The 12,594-nt window shown below is 38.2% G+C and overlaps 1 long non-coding RNA gene across 4 annotated transcripts in view; it reads right to left on the bottom strand.

The window, feature by feature from the left end:
• Positions 1-6,502: 6,502 nt before the first annotated feature.
• LOC146452157 (uncharacterized) overlaps positions 6,503-12,594 on the bottom strand; it is an 8,073-nt gene continuing 1,981 nt past the window's right edge. For 2 of the 4 annotated variants that reach the window (XR_014859812.1, XR_014859814.1), the window contains exons 4-6: positions 11,859-11,966; positions 7,421-8,228; positions 6,503-6,887 (exon numbers count right to left, since the gene is read on the bottom strand). This is a non-coding gene — a long non-coding RNA (uncharacterized LOC146452157). The remainder of the gene's footprint in view (positions 6,888-7,420; positions 8,229-11,858; positions 11,967-12,594) is intronic. The other 2 variants (XR_014859816.1, XR_014859815.1) reach the window with 2 other exon arrangements.

Below are 12,594 nucleotides of genomic sequence, written 5' to 3'. Positions count from 1 at the left end.
GTTTGTGCCATCAAGTTTGATCTTGTTCGCTTTCTTATAATGGCTCCTTTGGTTTTATATGCTGCTAGCTTATCAAGCCTCGATCTGAGACAGTATAGCTTCGTGATGTTCTCTTCTGTTCTATGTGTCGCTAGTATTTACAACAGGCTGTCAATGTGATCGGAAAGCTCTTTTTCAGCAACTCTGCGTTCCCTATTTTTCCTCTTGCAATATTGCACACAGAATCCTCTTATTTCCATTTTGATCATGTCCCAGATGAGACTTTGTCCTTAAAATAACAATATTTGCTTCTGTATTCGGAGATCCTATTTTCTAGCACCAGGGCCTCTTGGGACATTATCGTTGGATCAGAGATTTAAAACTATTGCCAAGTGATCAGAAAGTGTGGAGTTATGATTCTGTCGAAACCAACCAATAGTCTAGCCTACATTGTACTTTTAAAGCTTTATCACGTCATGTGAATTGTTTTTGGCGCCTCCAAACATCCTGAAGATTCAAACATTTGCATGAATTTGTGATTTTGCTTTCTATTGATGCCACAACCACCAGACTTATCTTGACTTATCTTATTGAAGTCACCACCAATGATCACGTCACCAGTGGAGCAAGTGTTCATACGAATGTGTAAAAAGTTTGAATATAAGGGTTTTTGTTCTGAAACATTACTCCGGCTGTAGATGTTACACAAGTAGAAGTTAGTATCATTTATGGCGACCTGAAGCAAAAGGTATCTTCCATTCTTGTCAGCAGTTACTGTATATGATTCGTGCGTATGTCTTATTTAGGGTTAAATAGAATTATGACACCCCTCATGTGATTTGTGCCATGAGATATTATCTATGGCTTCACTTACAATATTGTGCTGCAACTAAAAATGAACCAATCAGAACACAAAGCAAACATAGTGCAGCAGGTGGCAAGCATGAGAAAACTTGGGAATGAGAGTGAAGTAACACTCATGACTGCAGGTAGCTCAAATCACACCATTTCTATTTTGACATACAGCATAATTACTTTGCCTGTATCTACTAAACTCCAAGACGAAAACAAAAACAACCAAACAAAAAAAATTGTATTAATAAAAACGATTCCTTTTCCTCCCCCACCATCTGCACGTGGGTCTCCGAGGATAATTAGGAGACATATATAAATTGACAGAATGTTAGCATATCCATTTTGACCAGAATTGGACTTTTTTTTTTTTTGCCTGTATATGGCAACCTTAACTCTCTCTCTTCCTTAAGCTAAAATTATGTTTTTCTTTGAGTTTGTAATTCAAAAAAATAGCCTATAGAATACCCAACTGATTTATACAATGTTGTAGAAACATCTGGGGATGTTCTGTGCTCATTGGCATATTTCCTTTAGCGGTCCTGTTTGAAAACTGTTTAAAACTAAGCTTCCCAAAACTAACCTACGAACCTAGCTCCTATGATCAGAGTGAACTTTGGAGTTTCGGTAATAAAAAGCTAATTACTCGGGCCGTAAGGCGGACCGAGTTAAGGTTTCGGTAGCATTATCAAATTCTTTTTTATTTTGGGGTGGTGATGGGCCGAGAGATAAGACTTCGACCAGGAGTTATTGTTCTTGGTCTCATTTTTTGTACTCGGCCGCTACCAGTTACGTTTTCTGTCGTGTTATCCAATCCTTTAAATACTCGGTCGCATTCCTTGTTTTCAGGCTGTGAGGAGTGTTTACAATATGCGAGCCAGATGTGCGAGGCATGAACAAAACATGCAAGGCATGAACAACCCCAACATAAACTGCTAACCCTTAAAGCTAACCTAAGTGCTATTTAGGCTAACTGGAGTGCTCTTTAGGCTAACCGGAGTGTTTTTCAGACTAACCTGAGTGCATCAAGGTTAGTTTTGTTTAACCGAAAATTTGGCAACTAAATCAGTATATGACCTTGCGGGCCAAGATGGATAAAGATGCCTCACGTTTACTATAGAAAAACAATCAATGTAGAAACGGTTTCTGTCTTCAAATGAAAGGTGAATAACAAATGCTTTCCTCTGAAGTTCATTTAAAAATATAAACAGCGAAACATTGAAAAACGTACAAGAATATAAACGTACGCGTGATGCGTATTGTTACTCTAGATTCCTGGGGGGGGGGGGGGGGGGGATGGTACTCAACAGATGCTTGGGTAGGGAGGTGCGGCGTGGGCGTTCAAACCCTGACCCTGTTTAATACACAATTCTCTGATTTCCCTATCACATTTAAGACAATTAAAAATTTTCAGGCCCTTTCTAAGACATTTAACCCAAAATCACACCCTGTTTAAGACTAGAAAGAAATGAGAATGCAAGTTAGTTTCTTATTTAATGCATTGGCAATCACAATCTGTTTAAGCCATTAGGTCATGTAAACACCCTGAAAACCATACCCTATCGGGCCGCACGTCCCCGTTAAGGTCACATAAGGGAGTACCCCCCCCCCCCCCCCACCCCCACCCAGGTTTATATCATACCGAAAATTACGATCCGTCATTGACCCGGCGTCACATACATATTAGGACTGACAAATGGTTTCTGTCTCTAAACGAAAGGTGAAAATGTAAGGATTAAAGCCCGGGAATTGTAAAGCATTTGTATGATAATTGTCGGTTTCCCCTGTATTTCATTCTGACTGCAAGAAATGCAATTCTATCTGGTGGTTACTTATTGCCTCACTATATCTCTGTATCTATCTACATGTATCTATTTGGTAGCCTGCGAGCAAGCTCTCTTGGGGTGGGGGGCGGGAGGGGAAAGAGGATCCACCCCCAAGAGAGCTTGCTCGCAGGCTATCTATTTGGTGGAATTAGCAATGCTGGAGGTTATCACTGTTAAAGGATTGTAGGCGTTACGCACCACACAGTCAAATTTTGGCCGGAGTATAAGCTGGAAACAGCTTCTTGTTACAATCTGTGCCCTTGCTTTGTAGATTGTATAGAAGAAATTGTTGACTTCTGGAATATTTCTAACATTCTTCTCTTTTATCTCCAGGACCTCCAGGGAGCAGTACAGTGCACACAGTTTCTTCACTGTTAATTAATCATGTTCATTTGCAGTGCAAGGCTTTCTGTGTTGAAGGCTGATGTTTTGCTTTGTGTTTACTGGGTAAGGAGGGGTGGATTAGAGCTGGTTCTGACTTGTAGATCATTTTATAAAGTAAATCCAGGGGTTTCATTAACATTATTAACAGGCAGATTAGAAAACATTGTTTGGGATGCTAGAAGCAGTCAGACAAGGTGATGTTTACTGGTCATCAATATTCCTGGAGCTTGGCCATTAATGAAACCCCTGTTAGTTATTGGTGGAACAAGACTCTACTAATGCAGGAATGTAGCTATGATCAACCTCAGAGGGCTCATCAATAAACCAAATTTGCTCTTTTGGACTGTACAGCTGTAAAATTGGCTTGAGGCATTTATGTTGAAGTGTTTAAATTTGAGCTGCTCATAAGATATCATTTCAGAGGGTTAATTACACTGGAAGCCATTTTCTAGCTGCATCCCTGCTAATGCATAATGGGTATAATTAACAATTATTCCACGAGCTAGCGTTGGATATGAGATGATAGATAGCTAAGGAGGAGCACAGTGCGGAGTTGGCTATAATCATCTCATATCCAACAAGCGGGAGTGGAATAATTTATTTTATTAAAAAAAATCAAGAAGTACTGCTAGATTTTGCTTATTGCGCTTGACAATTTAATGGTCTCCATTTCTCGGGCATGGTATAATGGCTCATATACCAAGGCCACTAAGCCAATCAAATTGCTCGAATTGCATAATACAATGATCCAATTGTTAATAATAACTGTTATTCCAAGCATTTTAATAAGATAGTCTTTTGCATTTATCAATGTGATGCCCGAGGTGGGGGGGGCTCCTGGCATGTGTGGGGCATTTGACCTCTATTGCATTCCCCACCTTCGGGAATTTGACTAAGAATATGGGCGCCAGGTTGGGGACATTTGCCTTTTTTGCTTGAGGAATGGGACCAAGTCACATCGTCCCATGTGCTCATCCATGCCCCTGCCATCTTGTAAGTGCCTGTGTGGAGATTGAAAGCATTTTAAAGTGGGCTTTTACCTCCTGCAAATAATCTCTATCCTATAGATGGTGCTCAGTTGTATAGCTCAACATGTTAGACTTTTCGTTTCTGTTAGATTTAGACAATGATGTCTGATTGAATTGTTTAAAATGCTAGATTTGTATACCTAAACATGGTGCACTTTTTCCTGTTAGATTGAGAGAAATTAATGATATCCAACTGTCACTTGAAATGCTGAATTCGTATAGCTCAACATGGTGCATTCCTTTTTGTATTAGACTGAGAAAATGGTATCTGTTTGTGTCACTTTAAATGCTAGGTTTGTTGATTATTTTCCTTGGATTACACAGAGCATCCAAGGAATTTATAAAAAAAAAGCTTGGTAATGTTTATCAATGATTTGTAAGATATACACAATAACTACTATGAACTTAAGGGATATTACTTCCCCATGGTGGGGATATTTGATCTGATTTGACCCAATTTTGGGGCTCCACAGTGGGGATTTTGACCAAAAACTCTTCTGAAAAGTCATATGCCCCACATATGCCCGGGTTCCCCCCCCCCCCCCCCCTCTCGGCTTAACATTAATAGATGCATTACTGTTACATAGTAGAGTGGGTATATGCTCTGACTTTGGTACGGATGAGATTTGCTTACTTTTTATACTAAACATTTGTATGTGTGGTTGCATTTGGCAAACTTTTTACAGAAAATTAATTTGACTTAGTTTGCAGACAAAATCTGTCATCCCTTATTTTCCTGGCCCCAGCTGTTCAAAGGCTTGATAACTTTGTCCGCTGGATAAGGCACTATTCAAGGTCTAAAATATACTTCACGTTGCACGTTGTGCAAGGTTTTCAAAACTTAACTGTGGTTAGAGTGTGCATATTCGCTTGACACAAGGATATACTGAAACCTTTGCACAGATTGAAACTGTCGGATAGTAACTTATCCACAGGATAAAGTTATCCGGCTTTTGAACAACTGGAGCCTGGTTGGCAAAATTTGTGAAATTTGCCAAAAATATAGAAGACCCATAGTGCTCGGGTGGTGCTGGCAGATAATTTTTCAGGAAAACAAGCTGAACAATAGGGATCACAACAGTAATTTTATTGTCAAGCTTGGAAGGCTTGATAGAAGAGTTTGGATAAGCTTGAAAAGCATAGGTTTGATTCAAATAATTGCAACCTTTCTTTGGCATGAAGCCCAGACGAGCACTGAGCAGAGTCCACTTTCACCATCTTCTCTTGAGATTGAGGAACAAAAGCGGTCTCAGACAACCAATGAAGAGTAAAATGTTGATCAGCTTGTATTGTGGGTCGAGAAATTTGCCTGCATTTACTATGTGACTCAGATTTTTTTTTCTGGTTGCGGTTTTATATCTTGAAAGGTTTTTGTCTACAAAGCTTTTAAGTTTTGCGTAAGTGCAACCCATGTCTAATTAAATATGCCCCTTGAAAAAAAGTAAAATAGAAGGGCTGCCTGTAAAAAGGGGTGTATGTTACTTCTTAGTGAAAATTTTGATTATTTTCTGAAGAATCTTGCTAAATCAAGGTTAACATACATGTCTGTTGCAAAGATTTTGCAAGATCCTGTGCAAAAATCCTAATTTTACCCCCAAAAGCCGTGAATGCCCCTTTAAGGGAAAGGCCTTCAATTCAAATTTGTATCTAGGACCAGAGGACACAAACAACAGAATTGGAGAAACATGATTTTGTAAGCTTCATTTATTTGTGTCTTCTTTGTATTGTTGTAAAGCTGGAAAATTAATACTGTACTGTATATCTAAAGACAGTTATGTCCAGAAATGCACCTAAAACCTGAACTTGGGTACTTTATATAAAACAGACCTTTGTCATTTTCAGCGACTTCATGTTTGACAATTATTGGTGTTTCAGTAAGAATTTAGGTTAGGGGACACCTTGTGATGTCTATCATACGGTTCATGCATCTCATTAGCGTGCATTTTTGGACATATCTCCTTGATGGTGTCTACATTCTTTCTAGTTCACTATGTGATCAGTCCTTGGGGCGCTAATATAGTGGCATATGTACATTGCAAAAGTGGCTGATCGTTTTGTTTCTCATAAAAGTTATATGCGCGGCAAATCAACGATTAGTCTTTTTAGGCAAGCGTAAGCAAGTACATGTACCCAGTAGAAGAAAAGGTTTAGATGATATTGTATACAGTTCTCCTATGTGACGAAGATTAAGTATGGGAATAAAACCTATTTTTACCTTAGTTTCATTGTACTTTTTTGAAGTTTGATAATTTAAATGTATCCAATTTCTTACTAGGTTGCAAGAGAAAGGGGAATTTAGCAAAAGAGGTTACAGATAGATTCATATTTCGTACTAATTTACAATTGATTCATGCGTCAGCGTGCGTTCATCGAGATACGAAGCACGCGGGGAGTTTGGAGAGCGGGAAAGATGCGTAAAAGTTTTACGCCTTGAGCAACTCCAGCCTCTTGAGTGCTCTCCAAACTTCCTAAGTGATGAACGCACGAATCAATTGTTTGTTTTAAATGTGAATTTGTTTGCTGATGTTTAGCGTGCGCAATGGGAATATGAAGCAGGTTTGCGCAATTGAATATGATTACACGAGTTTACCAGCTGTGTTGTAAGTTTATTTTGTTTTATTTCCCAAGTCCTTGAAACTAAGTTAGAAATTGGTTTATGGAAATTGTTCTATTTTCGTGGAATTGAAAGATATCTGGTGGAACGAACTAGTTTTCTCATTAAGTCAACAATGACCCCAGCAAGCAATTGCAGCAGGCTAAGCTAAGAATGAAGATAGCCGACAGTCAGTAATAACTGTTCCCATAGACGACCATTGCTCTGTAACGAAAGTCAAAGATAAAATAATTATATGTACAGTAACATCTGGGTAGGCAAATTGTTTTTATTCAGGGTATATCATATGTTTACACACCAGCGTTGCGAGGACCGCAAAATGGTGTGTAAAGTCGAAAATTTAAAGTGGAGTGTAAAAACCATCTGAAAGGGGTTTTAATTACAGCACATATTAAGTATTATCGTTAGCTTGAGATAAGCTTCCCAAAGTACGCAGCTAGTAATGAAAACGTCAACTAAACCTGAAACCCATATTGGGTGGTTTGTGAGGACCGCCATTTTACACACGGTTTCGGTGGTTTATGAGGACCAGCTCTTAAAGTTGTCGGAGACACGTTTTTCGACATGTTACGCCTTTTACAGCCTTGAAGTTTATGAGGACCAGGTATCGGTCCTCACAACTACGGTGGTCCTCACAACGTTGGTGTGCAACCCTAGTTTGGTCCTTGTAACTTCGGTCGGGTGTGCACACACACGCACACACACACACACACACACACCCACACACACATACTCACCTTTGGCAACTTGTGAGGTCTGTGTTTCCATACACCTCTTATGAGGACCCCCCTTTCTATTGGAGGTATCAAAAAAAAAATATGGATGTTTGGTAGCTTATTTGCCCATCTCTTTAAACACTTGATTAGACTTTAGGAAATTTCAAATTTTTTTGTGGGGTCTTTGTTATGAGGACCTGCCCATTACTCAACTTTGAATACTTATGGGTACTACTTGCCATACAATTCTTATGGGGACATACTCACCTAACTTGTGAGGTCTGTGTTTCCATAGTGATACCCTACTTGCGAGGACCACCTCTTCTGATGCGGAAGAAGAAGAAAAAGAAGAAGAAGGCTGTTTGGTTGCTTGTTTGTTATAAGTCAAGACATTTGCTTCCTGGGGTTTCACTTACTCCCCTCTGACTACTTAACGGGAATTTTAATTCTTGCTAAACTTATGGGGACATGATATTACACGACTACTTATGGGGACTACTTGCCGAACTTATGGGGACATGATACTTACACAACTACTTATGGGGACTACTTGCCAAACTTATGGGGACATGATACTTACACAACTACTTATGGAGACTACTTGCCAAACTTATAAGAGGACGTGCCAATAAACAACTACTTCTACTAATGGGATTATTTGCCATAGCTGAGCTATTGATTTTCTTCATTGAAGGGCACGTGTTTGCATGGAAACCAACCTATATTGTCTCTTTGTGTCTGTTTGAAAGGCCAATAAGGTTGAAGATGATACCAAGGTTCTTATTATTTCAGCCACATCCCATCTCTTAATCACAAGAAATCTGATTATCTAAACAAAATAACAAAAAAATGCTACATTTAGTTTGCATTGGAAACATCGACACTTGATTTTGAACACATGAGGAGCACAATAATAATAGACTGCTGGGTCAAAGGAGGGAGGAAGATGCATGACAAATATAGGGACCATGGAATAAACTAATATTGGAAAGAGTGTTATACTTACTGACAATAATAATAATAATAATAATAATGATGATGATGATGATGATGATGATGATGATGATGATGATGATGATGATGATGATAATCATAATTACCTATCACTGGATGAGGCTGAGTATGACCCGAAGAATTATAAAGATTGAGGAGTTTTCCAGTACAAATCCTTCTAATCTTACTTTTGAGATATATGGATAAAAATTTACGGGTAAGTAACCTACTTTAAATATGCTCTCTCAGTTCCTAAGACCTTGTAACAAAACTTTCCAAAGGAGAACTGTTTTTGATCGGAAAGTTGATCATGTGACCAGCTATTGCAAAAGGCCTATTAGTGACAATTTATACTTTCTTATAACTGCCTTAGCACATTCCTTCACTTCAAATCGACTGTCCGCCCAGCCCTAGCTTCGCGAGGTTTTGAGAGTCACGTATTTGTAGCATATTTTAAACTTTAAAAAGATTAGGTTTTAAGATTCTTGGAAAAAGGAAAACTGTAATACATTTTGTTGAAACACCAATTTGTTTATGAGAGAACTTCTAAAGACTTTATTTCTGAACAAAAAAAGCAATGAGATAGGATCCCCTTTCCTACAGTGTGCGCGGCCGGTGAGACCAGTTCCTAGACACTGCCTTCCTTTGAGACCATCATAGGTAATCCAATGTGGATCATCAGAGGCGTGCAGCCTGTCAAGGGAGAATTTTGGGGGGCTTTGGTAGAATCTAATATGGCAGCCAAGCTCTTTCTGGAAAATCCTCCTTCTGATCAAATAAGCCAGTTTTTCGGAGAAAAAAGCGAGGAGTACATGTCTGGTACAGAAAACGACACGGAGTTGAGGGATATTTCATGCTTTTTTGCTGAGTTCGAAGCAGCAGTAGGAGTCATCGAAGAGAAATACAACGTTTAGTGGTCGAAATCCAGACTTGCAAAAGTTGATTCCCATCCAAGGAATGGTCAAAAAGGACACTGAAAAAGCTTCACGAAAAGGTAATTAGAAGACTGCGCTCAAAACCAACTTTAGCGACACCATGGAGAGGAGATTTCACTATGAACATTTCCTGAGAAGTTTTTGATTTGATTTACCATAAAATTGTACTGTTTCATTCAATGGGGGATCAGATTGCAACAATACGCTGTCTCAGTACACTCAGTCTTGATTATTACAGTTTTTTCATGGTCATACCGTTGAGCTTTTGATGTGCAGGAGTATGTAGGAAGAAGTTGTCTGTCATTGTGGTTCCAGTTGCTATTACAATTTAATTAATTGTGAATGTTCCACTGCAGGAGACTAACATTATTGTCTAATATAAATACATTGTATGAACAGACTTTATGTTCCAACATCCATAACATTTGTTCCCCTGTTAAGAAAAGTTTATTTACAGTGGACGACTCTACACTTAGACAACAGAAGATCCATAACCAGGATTAACAGTAAAAAAAAGTAAATGTTCTCTGGCGAAAACATTTGTACAAAAAAACTAAGCTTTGAACAACTTGTAACTTTTCTGCCCCATTGTCCAATGGGCCCAAATTGTTAAATTCTGGTTTAAAAAAATTCAAAAATGTAAGTTTAGAGAAAAATTTATAGTTGTAGTTTAAATCTGTCATGATCAGATTTTTGTATTTCTAATTTTATGCTGGGAGGTTTCAATTTCAGAGATGCCATGCAATTACGACCAGGCTGATTACCGAAGTTTGTGCCGTGTTGCGTAAAACTATGGGCACTCCCTTCTAATATCACAGAAAGCTGGCAAAATGCACTGCTTCCATTGTTTTTAAAACCACACCCATTTTAAATTCTTGTGCAAAAAATACAAAATGTATGTTTAGAGAAAAAAGTCTTGTTGCCAACTACAACATTAAGGGGGTAGGATACATGAGCAGTCATGACACCTGCATGTTGTAGTTTAAATCTGTCATGATCAGATTTTTGTATTTCCAATTTTATGCTGGGAGGTTTCAATTTCAGAAATGCAATTATGACCAGGCTGATTATTGAAGTTTGTGCCGTGTTGCGTAAAACTATGGGCACTCCCTTCCAACATCACAGCAAGCTGGCAAAATGAACCACTTCCATACCCATTTTTAACTCGTACATGCGACCATGCACAATGAACGAGTGATAGCAATGGTGGGTTTTTCACTAGGTTGGTTGGCTGATTCGGTTGTTGACTTTCAAGCATTCGCAGTGAAAGTGCGGTGTCTTGAATTCAATCAGTGAAGTGTCGGCATGAACTTTGAATAAAAAAAGAAGTGAAAATTTGTTTCACAGTGCATCAAAATAATCTTATTCAATCTGTAGATAAAAATTTGACAATTATTTTAGTGCAAGAATGGAGATTTTTCATTTAATATGAGCAAAGTTATAAGTTTTCCCGTTTTTCCACAAAGCGCGGTGTCTTAAATTGAATGAGTGAAGTGTCTGCATGAACTTTGAATAAAAAACACCCGAAAATTTTTTCCAAGGCGCATCAGAATAACCTTATACAATATGTAGGGAATAAGTTTAGAATCATTTTTATAGTACACGTATGGTTATTTCTTGTTACATGATCAGGCAAAGATATGACTTCTTTTAGCTTTCAAGGTAGTGTATGTAGCCATCTTAATTTCAATTAAAATACTGATGCGTCATCTGCATTCACGAGTTGGCTCACAGGAGACTTCGATTTAAAGATAAATTATTTCAAATGTTGTTAACACTTTGATTATCTGATCAATTTACATGATTTTGAGGACACCACAGTGGTTTTCTATGGATATTTTAAAACCAAAACGAGTCTTTGACATGTTTATTAAACCTGCTGTTACAATTAAGTTAAACAACTGGAAATGTTTAATAGTTGGTGTTGTGGAATACCAAATTGGCATAAGCTTCAGCAGAACAAAATTACACCGATTGCTAATCATGTAGCAACTTCATTTTGAAACCCGAACTAGAAGCAACTGTAATACATGTAGCTTGTTTAGCAGACAGAGATACACGGAAGGTTTTGTTTTCTGGATTCGTCCTATCACCGAGCAGCAATTCTTAGTGATTTTTGTCAAGCAGCTGCAATACCGATTTGATAAATTTTGGAAGCTGCAAATGCAAATTTTCTGTAAAATCATATACCGGCCGCCCTGAATGAACTTCTACATGGTTCATAAAGAGAGAGCTGACGCTTCGCTGAAAGCTACCAATTGTAACCTTAAGTATCATTATTGGCTAATGCTTGTTTTCTGAAGGCTGCACTGGTTGCTTAGGAGAAAAGGGCCAGTTGGTTATTCAAAAAAGTGGTGCCATCGCTTAGGGTAGATGTCACTTAAAGGATCTTTTTAACACAGGGCTTATAATAAGTCACAGATTTCACAATGATGGTCACTTTTAGGAGTGATCACAAACAGTGCTTTGTGTAGTTCTGTAGTGGCAAAGTCATGCTGCTCACATACATAATAATTTTTAGGTCAACTTACTCTAAGAGCTCTGAACTCCACAGTCTTGATATGGAATCACACCCTCAGCATGAATACTGTTATTTGGATCCTTGGAACAAACTTTCTTTTTGGCAAGCAGTTGAGGCTCTAAAAAGAGATAGAGAATCACACCGGAAATTAACTTACCCTATAAATCCCCCCACTGGGTGGGGAATTGCAGAAAAACAACTCATGCTTATATGCATCTCATGAATAAACAAGAAAATAACAGTGGAGCAAATCTTGTTATGTTCTTTTTACATGTAAGCACAGAATCAATTTTCCACAATCCCACACCTCCTTCTCTTAGGGACTTGACCAATTACAAAAGAAGAAAAAAAGAAACCTTACTAGAGACCCAATAAATTTTTAATAACGATTAGGCTTACAAGCTAGGTGACATAACTTATTCAACACATTCCACCATTAGCCATTAGCAATGTAAGTAAGCAAACCACTGCCATAACTTACACTCTACATTCTTCAAACCTTATTAACATTATAATAACTTCCACTTGGCATCACTTGGCATGCATTTAAAAACCATCCCACAGGAATTCTTCATATATTGACAACTTACAGTGTAGGTCCAGTAGTTAGAAGTTACATTGTCTAATTCCAGACATGTAAAATCAGCTAGATCAAGAGGATTGTCACCTCCAAACAACTTACTAAATATTTTTTTATTATATTATATAACTACTGCTGGGAGACTGGGGGTAAAATAAAACTGTGC

This window comes from Pavona decussata, unplaced genomic scaffold, assembly GCF_977016875.1.
Source record: "Pavona decussata unplaced genomic scaffold, jaPavDecu1.1 SCAFFOLD_377, whole genome shotgun sequence".
Taxonomy (NCBI): domain Eukaryota; kingdom Metazoa; phylum Cnidaria; class Anthozoa; order Scleractinia; family Agariciidae; genus Pavona; species Pavona decussata.
This window is presented reverse-complemented; position numbering and strand designations above follow the sequence as displayed.